This window comes from Capsicum annuum, chromosome 2 (genome assembly GCF_002878395.1).
Source record: "Capsicum annuum cultivar UCD-10X-F1 chromosome 2, UCD10Xv1.1, whole genome shotgun sequence".
In the NCBI taxonomy this organism is placed as follows: Eukaryota; Viridiplantae; Streptophyta; class Magnoliopsida; order Solanales; family Solanaceae; genus Capsicum; species Capsicum annuum.
Window position 1 is genome coordinate 116,269,344 of NC_061112.1, and position 13,391 is coordinate 116,282,734.

A 13,391-nucleotide genomic window follows, 5' to 3' on the forward strand; every position below is an offset into this window, starting at 1 on the left:
ATATATATATATATATATATATATATATATATATATATTCATTTCTTGTTTTACTTATGCATTCACCCTATATACTCAGTACATTCCAGAAGTACTGACCCATATATATGTCTATGTGCTATATTATCTTATAATGTAGGTTCTGGTGCTCTCTTCCAGCAACACGATTGATCACGGGCATCATCTCCTACATCCTGACTTTTAGTGAGTCCTTATAGTCCAAGAACCCAGCTTATCAGATTCATGTTTATGATTGGAAGTTACTTTAAATCTTTGATTTTCATTTATGTCTGAGTCAGCTGGGGTCTATCCCAGTAGCTCTCTAGTTAGCAGTAGAGGCTTGTCAGTCTGTGTATGTTCAGGTTTAAAGAGTTTGTTTAAGGTTTCCACAGTTAAAGATTTATATCAAGTTGTGAATTATTTATCTTCAGTTCATATTTATATAATAGTTCACTATTCATGCGATTTGTAAGCTGAATAGATATCATGAGTTAGCTTAGGGATATTCATAGTCTTGAGCACCGTATGGCACACAGGGGTACTTTCGAAGCATTATTGGTACGAGCCAAACAATTCCAAGTGTGGAAGGTTGCTTGGGGCTTTCCTTTGAAGCCTACCCGAGAGTGCGCATGTTGAAGTGTGAAGAAGAGCTGTAAAACACTCCAAGACCGCTCCTTCATTACACTCCAAGGCCGTCCCACTCATTAAAGGTGTTTTTTTTTTTTTTTATCATTTTGTACTAGACTATAAATAGTCTCTTATTAGGTCATTTGTTCTTAATTGATTATTGAGATAGAATGAACTTTGAAAGACTTCTCTCTTTTGAGAGTGTAACTAGGAAAAGTGTGGATTTCACTTGTGTTGATCTTTGGCTTAGAAGCGCCGGTTCTTGAGGTGAATCGATTCCCTCTTGGGTTCACATAAGAACTTGGTTGTTTATATTAGTCTCAGGGGTCTTAGTGTTTGATACACACTTTGGTTATTATTGGTTGTATACTCTTATGTCAAGTTATCTATCCTTTACTTTCTTGCATTAGTTTGGTATTTTGTTTCTTATTTTTTGTTTTGTCTTGATTCTTTAGGTTAGATTCATATTATTCTTGTGTTTTTGTAGTAGTTCACATATCATTTAGTATCAAGAGCCATGTTTAGAATTGTTAGTATAATTCTAAGTCTTGGATTGTTGTTACCTTGAGAAAATTAATACAAAAAGAGAGTCAAAAATTCAAAAATCACAAATAAATAGTGCATCGCATATTTACCCTTTTGGCTGAAACTTAGATCTTAGATCTAGGTATTAATTTTTATGTGTTTTGTTAGTTTCTAGTGTTGGAGCCTTGTTCCCTAGAACTAATAGAGTCTAGATCTAGAATTTGAGCCATTTTCGGGTTGACTTGAGTCATCCACCATTGTTGAGCTTGACCTGAAGAAATCTGAAGGTGGATCTTGATTTTTGTGAAGTTTTGGTTGAGTATTTGGATGTTAAAGTGTGTTGTTGGTGTTTGTCATTTCAACGTGAGCTTGGGGAACCAAAAATCACCCAATTTTGAGCTCATTTGGTTTAGCTGCCATTTTGAATGTTCTTGGGTTCTTTATGTTCTTCATGTGTTGTTGAAGAAGAAGAACATTCAAAAAGTGGTTGTTTGATCTAAAAATGGAAGAAAGAGGGTATAGTACTTATTTTTTCAAAGAATATTCCAAGTTTTCCAAAGGAAGAAAAGCCAAATGAAATATTCAAGTACAAAGGAAAGTATAAGGGGGGACCATTTCAAATTCAAACAATTTTGAGATTGACAAAGGTCCAATTCTTGTGTTATCTTCACCCAAAACCGATTCTAGCACCTCCAAGATAAAGATTGATTGATGTTCAAATTGGAAACACAAAATTTTCCCACATTTCAACATCCAATAGGAGACTGCTACATCATCACCCTTCCAAAATGAACTTAGGCTCAAATTGTAGATTCTAAGTTTCTTTTCTTTGTTTCTTTGGTTTCATTTCTTGATTCTAGAACTAATTAGAAACTAGTAATCACCTACTAGATTGTGAATTAGTTTTGAATCCGTTTTCTTCGTGTTTTCGTTCTTTGTGTGCTATTTTTATTTTTGATTTGTTGTAGTTTTTTCGCTCAAGTTCGAACAAGATTCTTTGAGTTTTTCAAAAAAAAATCCATTCCATACAAAAGTAGAGATCATCCCTCAACTTCTCATGGATTAAAAGCTAATTTTCAACACTTGTGAAACCAAGTGTAAGATATCCAAAGAAGAGAAAAGTGTGAGGATACTTTTGAGATAACTAGTTTGTTGCTTTTGTTGTTGTCTTTCTTAGTTACTATGGATAATAATACTCTCATGGCCACTCTTGAGGCTATAAACTGAAGATGTGGAAGGTTACATATGAATATGTCAATAATGAGAGGAGATATGTCTACTCTAAATGAAAGGTTGGGTCGCATGGGAGGTTAAATAAACTCTAATCACTCCACTCCTCAAAAGACCATGCTGTCTCAAATGATGAAGAGATGATATAAGGGAGAATTCTTGACAAACTCCATTGTGATGAGAGCTTCCCAAAGGAGCAAGTGGGCTTCCATAATCCAAATGAAGGTGAAGACCATACTTCATGTGAGCTACAAGGTAACAATGCTATCTCCTACACTCCTATAGACTTAAAATATTATGATATGGCTAGTAGTAACCAAGTTGATATAGTTGGTGGTTTGCCTAGAGGAGAATGGCATGAGTCTTCCCTTTGTAATACTCTAGGCATTGCTAGGTTGCATGAAGATCAAATTCTTATTGTAAGTACGCAAGCACTAGTTGATCCTATAGATGACAAAAATAATTCTTCTCATAAGAATGATTTGTGTCCACCTAGTGCTAGGACTTGTAACTTGAATAAGGTCCCATTGCCAAGTGATGAGAGTATTCACAGACTAGTTGCCCTTTGTGAAAATTGAGGTGAGTCTATATTGGTATGTGAGTTGCCAACAACTAATGAGGGTGTGCATAATGATCAACTTACTCATGAATGTAATTCACTACTTGAGAATGTGTATGGTGTGTTTTATGAGTCTCAAGTTAGTGATGATGTCGGTAGAGTTGATCATGAGATTGGAGATGATTCTTTGAGCATAATGTGTGAGGAAAGCCTTATTTTTACTCATAGATATCATGAAAATGAAAATGGTTTTGATTGTGATCCTTTTGATGCTCATGATGGTTTGTACCTACTTGGGGATTACTCCTTTGAAAGGGAAGGTAACATTTGCTTAGAAATTCCCTCAACTTCTTCTTTGTGTATTTCCTATGTTGAGCATACTCATGGTGATGAACTTGAAACTAATGAGTACATGCATAGGGGCACTATAGTTGAAGTTAACGTGTGTGATACCTTTCTCTACCCTCCTTATGCTCATGATATGGCTAATGGTAATATATAGGGTATGCATAACCTTGGGGATAGCACCATATGGGAAATAAAGAATAGTCGTGACCCATATCCTTGGCTACTTCTTCTATTTGACCTTGGAGCCCTGTTAGGGTGTGGACATTATGTTGATCAACTTTTGTGCAAAACTAGTCCATCACTTGAGGTTATGTATGTTGTAATTAATGGACCTTAAGTGAGTGAAGGGCATGAAAGTATTGATCAAGAAGATAGGAGTGACCCCTTGAGCATATTTTCTAAAGAAGATCCTATGGACTGCCTTGCTCATAGTGATGATTATGTATTTGAAACTTCTTTGGAACTTGATGGTTGCCTTTTAGAGAATGAACTTGCATGTTCTAAATTTTCCTCTAGGATAGATCCTTCTCTCTTTAGGTATAATATTTTGTTCAAAGATGGTACAATCACTTATAATAAACCTAGTAGTGAGAATGATGTTGAATGTATAGCTTATCTTGAAGGCTATAACATATATGCTAACTCACTATGGTGTGATAACATTCCTTCTAATAATGGAAATCTCTTCTTGGAAGATGAGAGTATTCTTAGGAAAAAGAAATATGAGGTCTTGGAAAGAAATAATCAATTGGGTGATGATAATTTTGATTTGCTTGAATCCATAAGAAATCCAATAAGTGATTGTTCCTTGAAAATTGATTGTGGTTGTGATCATTTGTAAGAAACCCCACCAATGTTTGATGACTATAAGGATCAATTGCTTGCTTCTTGTGAAGACTTAAGTAATAATCCCTTGGACTTTAGTGGTGGTATGTGTCTACTTGAGGGTACTTCCATAGAAAGAGAAAGTGTTTATTGTTTGGAGATTACTTTCTCTTTTACTTTGTGTGAGCTTATTGTTGACAGTACTCATGGCGATGATTTTGAAACTAGTAGTGAGTACATACATGAGGACACCTTAGTTAAAGTTGACTTGGGTGATACCTTTCTCTACTCTCTATTTATTATTGTTGATGCATATGCTATTGTAGAGAGTATGTCTTTTAGATTAGGTGAAGCCTATGGGGAAAAAGAGTGTTGTCTAGACCCATGTCTATGGCCACCCTTTCCATTTGACCTCAGTGCCAAATGTGGATATGATGATGTTGGAACACCTAACTTGTTTCTTGGTCTATATGACAAGCAAAGTGTCATTCTTGAAAACCCGAGGGCAAAAGTGTCATTGTCTCTTTTGGGTAATTCTTCTAAATGTGCGTCCTTGCTTGACATACTTGTGCTTGAGTTGAGTGAATCCCAACTTATGGATGCCAAGTTGTCTATTTGTTTGAAAAAAAGTATTTGTATGTGCTTAAATTTGTTGATTTGATCCTTGTGTACATCTCGTGCTAAGTCTTTGAGCCAAATAGCATTCTCATAGATAATAGCACTTTGGATAATGCCTTTACATTTTATTCCTTTATATACTACCTATTTGCTTATATGACATCCATGATAGTTTTGGATTTTCCTTATGTAGAGGTAGGATATTTGTTGGTTGGTCTACTTGTTTGACTAACATTGCTATATGTTTTTTGTGGACTTTAATTTCAATTCACCACTCTTGATGTGATCTTTTAAAGAGGCTATGAAGAAATTGTGTCTTATGGTTCCTAAAGTAAAGGTAATCTTACTTTTTGTATCTAATGATGCCATTATAACCATTGTGGTTTCCTTACCTCTTGGTGATTTCTTTGCCAATTTCTTTGTGCATTCTTCAATAGATTTCTAATGTTTAACACGAAGGACCCTTGGTTATATTTCAAGTGTGAACCACCTTCGTATGATGATGTTATTTGTTGTCCTAGCGCTAACCCTCATTCCATGAGGATGTTATGCTTGTTTGTCCTTTCTTTTGTTTTGTAAGGTATGGATTCGAGCTCGAATCCTTTTTAAGAAGGAGAGGATAATACGATCCAAACGACCATCATGTCTTTTGATGACATTATTGGAGGACAACACATAAAGACTCAAGATTTGGTCACCTCGAGGGCACAAAAGCATGCATAGATGACATATTTTGAGCACACCATAAAATAGCTTCGAGTGTGGAAGGTTTCTTGGGGCTTGACTTTGAATCATACCCTAGAGTGCACATGTTGAAGTGTGAAGAAGAGCTTTAAAATACTCCAAGACTACCCCTTCCTTACACTCCAAGGCCGCCCCTCTCATTAAGGGTGTTTTATTCTTTTATCATTTTATACTAGGCTATAAATAGTCTCTTATTAGGTCATTTGTTCTTTGTTGATTATTGAGATGGAATGAACTTTGAAAGACTTCTTCTCTGTTTTTAGAATGTAACTAGGACAAGTGTGGATTTCACTTGTGTTGATCTTTGGCTTAGAAACGTGGGTTCTTGAGGTGAATCGATTTCCTCTTGGGTTCACATAAGAACTTGGTGTTATTTATATGAGTCTTAGGGGTCTTAGAGTTTGATACACACTTTGGTTCTTATTTTTTGTATATTCTTATGTCAAGTTATCTATCCTTTACATTCTTGTATTAGTTTGGTATTTTGTTTCTTATTTTTGGTTTTGTCTTGGTTTTTTAGGTTAGATTCATCTTATTATTTTGTTTTCATAGTAGTTCTCGTATCAGTTACAAACTCGATATCAGAGACAAGGGTTTAAAGAGTCCTAGGGAGTCAAACAAGCTGTGTTACATAGAGTCTTGGTCATGAATGTGAAGCGTACCATATTTATGAGAAAAAGGCTGCAAAACGAGTTAGGAATCATCATTTATTTCATGATCTATCATGCTTACAGTTGTCTCTATCTTTATTAACTCATGCTTTTACGTGACAGAATATGCCTCCTGGCCGAGCCGACGCATGCAGAAACAATGATCAACCTCCCCTACACACAGACCCTCTGAATAAGAGTGTATATCATGCAGAATTTTAGGTTGCATTTCAAGCGTTGGCCCAAGCTGTGAATACCAATGTTTGATAAAGCAACAGGCACCGATCCCACTTTAGCAAAATAGTAACCTAGCTGCAGCCTGGATTCAGGACTCTATAAGGATGAATCCACCAGAGTTCCATGGGTCAATGATGGATGAGGACCCTCAACTCTTTATTGATGAGGTGATAAATATTACTTAGATCATGAATGTTCCTAAAGATGAGAGTGTTGAGCTGTCATTCTATAGGCTGAAGGATATTGCTTATGATTAGGTCACTATGTGGAAGGATGGTCAGGGTAATAATGCAACTCCTATGAGTTGCCAGTGTTTTAGAGTGCTTTCCTAGAGAGGTTCTTTCCCCATGAGATAAGGACGGCTAAAGTGAAGGAGTTCATGAACCTGAGACAGGGATCTATGACAATGAAAAAGTGTTACATTAAATTGACTCAGTTAGCTAAGTGCACCCCAGAGTTGTTTTCTAATTCTAGAGCCCGTATGAGTAAGTTTGTTACTGGGGTGTCTGATTTGGTGGGTAAGGAGTGTAGGACTACCATGTTGATTAGGGATATAGAGATTTCTCAGTTGATGACTCATGCACAACATATTGAGGCAGAAAAGTTGAAGGAAAGAGAGAAGAGAAACAAGAGGGCTGGGACTGGACAATTTAAGTATAGTCAGCCAAGGTCTGGAGGAGGAAGTCGTTTGTAGTTTCTTGGTCATTCATCGATGCCTGTTCCATCTTCATCCAGTGCCCCTGCACCTAGGACCAAGTTAGAGCATTGGGGTAGGACTTTGAATTCCAAGTCTCAGAATAGTGTAGTTAGGAGGCCCAGTTACCCGACATATGCAAAGTATGGCAAAACCCATCCTGGTGAGTGTTTGATGGGTAACGAGGGTTTCTATGGTTGTGGAAAGTTAGGCCATAGGATCAAAGAGTGTCCATATGCTATACAAGGAAGTAGAGATTCTCATCCTCAGACTTAGGCTACAAATCTAGCAGCTCAACTAGGCTGCTTGATTCCCCCATAGGGTGCATCATCCAGTACCCGTGGCGTTTAGTGCCAGAATCGGTTTTATTCTTCACCATCCCGCTAGAAGCAGGATAGTTCACCATATGTTATCACTGGTACGCTTCGTGCCTTCCACCTTGATGTATATGTGTTGTTATACCCTGGATCAAATTTCTCTTATATAACTCCATTAGTTGCTGTAAATTTTGGAGTAGGTCCTAATAATCGCCCTAAGCCCTTCTCAGTTTCTACTCCAGTGGGTGAGTCAGTTGTAGCTAAAAGAGTCAATAGGGAGTGCCCTATTACCATCCTCCATAAGATCATACTAGCAGACCTAATAGAGTTAGATATGGTCGATTTCAATATTATTCTAGGCATGGATTGGCTCCATTGATTCTATGCGTCAATAGATCATCGCACCTATGTGGTGAAGTTTCAATTTCCTGGTGAGGCAGTTTTTGAGTGGGAGGGTAGTTCTGTGTCTCCCAAGGGTTATTTCATCTCTTATCTTGAGGCCAGAAAATTAATATCAAAGAGGTGTATCTACCATTTAGTTTGAGTCAAAGATACTAAGTCTGAAGTCCCGATAGTTTAATTAGTCCTAGTAGTAAATGAGTTTCCGAAGGTTTTCCTCGAAGATCAGCCAGGGGTACCTCTAGATAGAGAAATAGTGTTTGGTATTGATCTTCTTCCTGATACTCACCCCATCTCCATCCCTCCATATCATATGGATTTGGCCAAACTTAAAGATTTAAAGGAGCAACTTAAGGATCTCTTAGATAAAGGTTTCATCAGACCCTGTGTTTATCCGAGGGGTGCTCCAGTTCTTTTCTACACAAGAAATATGGCACTCTCGCAATGTGTATAAATTATAGATAGTTAAACAAGGTTACCATCATGAACAAGTATCCCATTCCTATAATCAATGATTTTTTTGATCAGTATTGGGGTGCCCGGTGGTTTTCTAAGTTTGATCTTATATCGGGATATCATCAGTTGAAAGTTAGGGAGCACAGCATTCTGAAACAGCTTTCTGAACAAGGTACGACCATTTTGAGATTGTGGTTATGTCATTTGGACTGACAAATGCGCCTGCAGTTTTTATGGCTTTGATAAACGGGGTCTTCAAGCAGTACTTGGACATGTTTGTCATTTTATTTATAGATAACATAATGGTATATTCCAGGAGTGAAGAGGAATATGTAGACCATTTGAGAATAGTACTGCAGACCCTCAAGGACCGTCAATTATATGTGAAGTTTGGTAAATGTGAATTTTGGTTGGAATCTGCTACCTTCTTGGGGTATGTCATTTCAGGGGAAGGTATTCATTTAGATCCTCAGAAGACTAATGTAGTGAAGCACTGGCCTAGACCCATCACTCCATCCAATATCAGGAGTTTTTGGGTTTGGCTGGGTATTATAGAAGATTTTTTGAAGGGTTCTCCTCTATAGCCGCACCATTGACTAATCTGACCCTAAATAAGGTGAAGTTTATATGGTCGAATAAGTGTGAGAAGAGTTTCTTATAGTTGAAGGATAAATTAACTTCGACTCCAATGTTAGCTTTATTGGAGGGGTTATACAAATTTATGGTGTATTGTGATGCTTTTAGAGTTGGATTAGGTTGTGTGTTGACGCAAAATGGGAGAGTGATAGCTTATGCCTCCAGGCAGCTTAAGGATCACAAAAAGAATTATCCACCTCATGACTTAGAGTTAGTTGCGCAGTTTTTGCCTTGAAAATTTAGAGACATTACCTCTATGGTGTACATGTTGATATTTTCACTGACCATATAAGTCTTTATTATGTATTTTCTTAGTAGGAGCAGAATCTTCATCAGAGAAGGTGGTTGGAGTTATCGAAAAATTATGACATAAATGTACTCTATCATCCGGGTAAGGACAATGTGGTGGCAAATGCACTAAGTAGGATGTCTATGGTAGTGTGTCATATGTAAAAGAGTAAGAATGGGAATTGGCCAAAGAGGTGCATAGATTAGCCCATTTTGGAGTGCGTTTGCTCGACACTGATGCTGGGGACTAGTAGTTCAGAATGGTTTGAATTTATCTTTGGTAGTGAAAGTGAAGGAGAAACAACAAAATGATCCCATACTTAGTCAAATATTGGAAGCAATCCAGCGACAAAAGGTTGAGGTTTTCTCCCCAGGAGAAGATCATGTACTTCGCTATCAAGGTAGGATTTGTGTTCCCAACATAGACAGGTTGAGGGAAAAGATACTATTAGAGGCTCATGGTTCGAGGTATTCCATTCATTCGGGTGATACTAAGATGTACCACGACTTATGAGAAATTTATTGGTGGAATGGTATTAAGAGAGTTTATGGCCAAGTGTCCCAACTACTAGCAAATTAATGTTGAACACCAGAGGCTGGATGGTATGCTACAGGAGATCGGCATCCCTACTGGGAAGTGGAAAATAGTGAATACGGATTTAATCAAAAGGTTGCTTCATACTAGACGTTAGCATGATTAAATTAAGGTTATAGTAGATTGAATGACTAAATCAACCCATTTCATACCTATCAAAACTTTAGGTATATCAAAAGATTATGAAAGAATGTATATTCGCGAGTTAGTAAGACTTTATGGAATACCTTTATCCATCATCTCAGATAGAGGAACACAATTCACTTCACAGTTTTGGTAATCTTTTCAGAAAGGCCATGGTACAAAAGTTAGGCTTAGTATTGCTTTCCATCCATAGACCGATGGAAAGGCCAAATGTATAATTCAAACATTAGAAAACATGCTAAGGGCATGTATTTTAGACTTTAAAGGAAGTTTTGATTATCATCTACCTTTGATTGAGTTTGATTATAATAATAATTATCATGCCATCATTTAGATGGATTCATTTGAAGCAGATCACCCATAGGGTGGTTTGAGGTTGGTGATGCAGTGCTGATTGGGCCAGATTTTGTTCTTGAAGCTATGGAAAAAGTTCAATTAATCTGTGAAAAATTGAAGGCGGCTCAGAGTCGTTAAAAGTTATATGCAGATGTAAGGAGGAGAGAAATCAAGTTTGAAGTGAGGGATTGGGTATTCTTGAAAGTGTCACCTATGAAGGGAATAATAAGATTCAGAAAGAAAGAGAAGATGAGTACCTGATTTGTTGGTTCGTATAAGGTAGTAAAGCGTGTAGGAGAGGTTGCTTATGAATTGGATCTTCCATCAGAGTTAGCTATGGTCACTCAGTGTTCTATGTTTTGATGCTTAAGAAATGCATTGGAGACCCATCCTTAGTAGTTCCCCTAGAGAGTATTGGGTCAAAGATAACTTATCGTATGAGGAGATTCCTGTGGAACTTCTTGATAGGAAAGTCTGAAGGCTAAGGAATAAAGAAGTAGCATCAGTAAATGTTCTGTAGAGAAACCAATTGGTTGAAGGGGCCACTTGGGAAGCTGAAGCAGACATGATGACCAAGTATCCTCATCTCTTTTCTTCCAACTCACTTCCTAGCAAAGGTAAATAGTTATTTTTATCCAAAACTCTCTCTTTAAGTTTGTTTAAGTATTCTTAAGTCATATCTTATGTTGTGAGTAATTGGATCCTTGTGATAGATATAAGTTTGCCTATAAGTTTGGTGTAGAGGTACTGATACTCTTCTGAATCCTAGATGAATCACATTTGAGGACAAATTTTTTCAAGGGGGAGATATTTTAATACCCCGTGTCTAAAAACAACTGTGCAACATACGACTCATTCTCTTGAGTCGTACATACAACATATGAGTCGTATATAGTAACTCGTATGTATGGTAGTGTGGAGTAGTTAAAGTCTGTTGTAGATATAAGTTGACCCTAGAAAATATCAAGGCATGGTACAAGTCATATGAAGTGAAGTTGTGAGTTCAGCAGTATAGGTTCCTTAAGTTTCTGTCCAAGATATGAGTGGTTATTTTGAGTCATATAGACAAGTAACGAGTCATAAGTTACCACTCGTATGTTGACCAGTGTGTTCTCTGTTTGCAATTGATGATTTAACAAGTTACTAGTCCAACTCGGCACCCTCATCATATGAGTCATATGGTTAACTCGTAATGACTGCCGATCAATTTCTGTAAAGTTCAGTTAAAGGGCCTTTTTTTCCCCCTCTTATAACTCCCAACCCATGACCTATAATCCCAAAAAGGCATTATTTTACTATATCCTTCCATCAATTAACAATATCTTATCTCTTCTATTCTTCAAGAACAACAAGATTAGGGTTTCTCTCCCCAAGTCATCTCTCAAGGCTCAAAGTTCAAGCTCTCTTCACAAGTCAAGAGATTCCACATATGGGGGGTGGGGGTGAACAAGGTTAATTGTTCCATCCTTGTGCTCCAAAAGCATGATTTTAAGATTTTATTTACATGTTTTATATTAGGGTACATCCCTTAAATTCTCATATATTAAAGCGTATTTTTATCTTGTGATGTTAAGGCTAATGATCCTTAAAGGTTACATCTATTCATGTTTTGAACCTTATGGATGATATTGTGATTTGAATTTCATTACTTTGATTTGGATTCTGATGAAAGATTTCTATATGGGTATTGAACCTGATATTTTGTTATAAGTGTTGTTAAAAAAAAGTAAGAGTTTCAAGATTTAAGAAGAAGCATTAAGTTTATAAGAAAGTTTATGCCCTTTGAAGTTCCATTCATATGCATTATAGCATGATTTAAGTAAGCTTGATCTTTTGATCTAAAAATAAGACATAAATCCACAACTTGTTTGCCTTGATTATGATTTAAAGTAAAAGAAAGCATAACTAGTTTTCAACCTATAAACCCTTATGCTATTTTAAGGTAGATTTTTTAAGTATGAGTATATATATGTATTCTGGGAGTAGTATTTAGCACCGAGAAGGGAGTGGATGAGAGTATCCTGAATTCCTAAAAACTATGAGCCAGCATAGGTTATGCTTTTTTCCAATATAGATAAAGTATAGTTATCATTTACATTAAGATTCTATTCCGATGGAAAGGGTAGAATAGCTTTCCTCGATGTGCGTAAGACGTTGGAGTCCATGGTAGCTCACATGATTTATGTCGGTTAGATGAATCTCCCATAAGAAAGATTAAAAGTAATGGTTTTAGAAACCAAGTGTTATGACTTACTAAGCTTATTCATATGCTTCATCATCTATGTTTCATGATTTTGCAGTTTTTAGTTTTACTCATGTCCAAGGTGAGTCATTTACTCTTAGCATGTATTATTTAAAATTATATATATACATATATACATATATATATATATATATATATATATATTCAGTTCTTGTTTTACTTATGCATTCATCCCCATATACTCAGTACATTTCAAAAGTACTGACCCACATATATGCCTATGTGCTACATTATCTTATATGTAGGTTCTAGTGCTCGCTTTCAATAGCATGATTAATCACAGGCATCATCTCCTACATCTCGACTTTTGGTGAGTCCTTACAGTCCGAGGACCAGCTAATCAAACTTATGTTTATGATTGGAAGTTACTTTAGATCTTTGATTTCCGTTTATGTTTGAGTCAACCGGGGTATGTCCCATTGACTCTCTAGTTAGCATTAGAGGCTTATCAGACAATGTATCTTCTGCTTTAAAGAGTTAGTTTAAGGTTTCCGAAGTTAAATATTTATATCAAGTTGTGTATTGATTTATCTTCAGTTCTATATTCATATAATAGTTCACTGTTCACACGAGTTGTAAGCTGAATGGATATCATGGGTTAGCTTAGGGCTATTCATAGTCTTGAGCATCGTGTGACGTCCAGGTGGTACTTCCAAGGTGTTACAAGACCACTGAGGAAGGTGAACATGTACAAGTTGGTTGAACCCTAAAGAATGTCTAATTTTTCAAGGTCTATGAATACCAAATGGTCCACACGATAGTTTGCCATGAGTGTACTTTCCTCAGAAGACTTCATGAAGATGATAAGTATGACGATGTAGTACGAGGACACGATAAGTTTACTTTTATTACCTAACATTCTAATCTTATTTATTTCTTAAATTCTAAGTCATCTTTTTT